Source organism: Echinops telfairi, unplaced genomic scaffold (assembly GCF_000313985.2).
Source record: "Echinops telfairi isolate 266 unplaced genomic scaffold, ASM31398v2 ScPeMD7_7414;HRSCAF=8452, whole genome shotgun sequence".
In the NCBI taxonomy this organism is placed as follows: Eukaryota; Metazoa; Chordata; class Mammalia; order Afrosoricida; family Tenrecidae; genus Echinops; species Echinops telfairi.
This window is the reverse complement of record NW_022111314.1, coordinates 904,188-905,864: the sequence shown is the minus strand read 5'-3', so window position 1 is coordinate 905,864 and position 1,677 is coordinate 904,188.

Genomic DNA, 1,677 nt, shown 5'->3' with positions numbered 1-1,677 from the left:
GACTCTGGCTGGCCTTATAGCCTTATCTGGGCCCGGCTAGGTTGCCTGGGTGTAGCTGGGATGTGTGGGCAGTGCCTGGAGAGGGTGGTGCTGGTGGTCCCAGAGGCCTGCTTTGGGCATAGTTTGCACCCCTCAAGGGACAAGGTTCCAGCTGTCTGTCCCCACAGACCCCAGTCCACATGGACGGCAGACCTTCCAGACTTGGCCCAGGCCCAGGTCTTGCCCCATCCAAACTCCACCCCGGCACCCCCACCTTACCCCTGCCCCTTCCAAACCTTACCCAGGCCAAGCCTTGGGTCATGCCTAGAGCCCACTCACCCCCCCTCCACCCTAGCCTGCATCCAGCACCCCCTCCCTAGCATTATTCACCCGGCCCTCACCCTGGGCTAGCCCCAGTAGCTTAGGGGCTTACACATGGGGCTGCCAAGGCAAGGTCAGCAGTTCGAGACAATAAAAAAGGAAGCCCAGAGGGGGCCGCGTGCATTTGCAGTGGGGTGCTGGTGAAGAATACTGAATGGACTTTGGACTTCCAGAACAAAGAATGAATGTAACTTGGAAGAAATTTAGCGAGGATGTGCTTCTTAGAGGGAGCATGACAAGGTTTCTTCGCTCCACGCTCCACGCACTGCGGACCTCCCTCGTGTTCAGGAGCGGCCAGCCCCTTGAGAGGAACGTCGTGCCTGGAAAAGCAGAGTCAGTGGAGACCGAGCGATGACAGGGCCTGACGCAGTGGCTGCAGCAATGGACCCGAACGCGCTGCACAAGGACCACGAGGACAGGGCGGACCGGCCAGTGGCTCCTGCTGTCCGTGGGGTCCCCACGAGTGAGGACCAAGTCTAAGGTGACCAGACGTCCCGCTTTTGGCGAGACAGTCCCGATTTTAAACAATTTGTCCTGCATCCTGCGGCGTTTTTAAAAAGTCCCGATTTTTGGAAAGAATGCGCAACAAGCTAGGCAACGGCGGGAGAACGGGAAGGGAATATACGTTTTCGGCTGCCATGTGGTTATTTCGCCAGGATATGAGTTTTATATTATTTTTGTTAATTTTATGTTAAACTTTAATAATAACAAATAATTGTTGAGAACTGATTATCGAGAACTGCTTATCAAAGTTCGCATTGTTGATCAGTTGTTAGAATTCGACCACATTGTTTGGACTTAATGAACAATGGCATTTTTTGGCATCGGCAACAACGAAAACACTTTGTAACTGTCTCTCAGACGATGCACATCGTACCGCGTGCTAGTGCTAGTTAACAAGTGATGTCAACAAATCAGCTAGTCAGATAATTTAGGTCAGTAATTTATTTATTTCATAAATACATGAATTTTCTTGAATTTAGCAGACAGTACTGGAATGATGTGCAAAAAATAATTCCATCATATTACTCAAAATTTCCCATATAGCAATATTTCTGAAAATGATCTTTTTAATGAGGTATCATTATTAAAAAATATATTGATAAGGAAAAGGTTAAATCTTGGGCATCAGCAAAAATCACAATAGAGAACAAATGGTTGGAAATATTTCATCATTTTGAAACAAACCATGCTCCATACAATAACGCACTAAAAATTGTGGAATATGTGCTGTCCTTACCAGGAACTAATGCTGCGACTGAACGCGTTTTTTCTACAGTAAATAAAGTGTGGACATCAGAAAATTCACAATTAAGT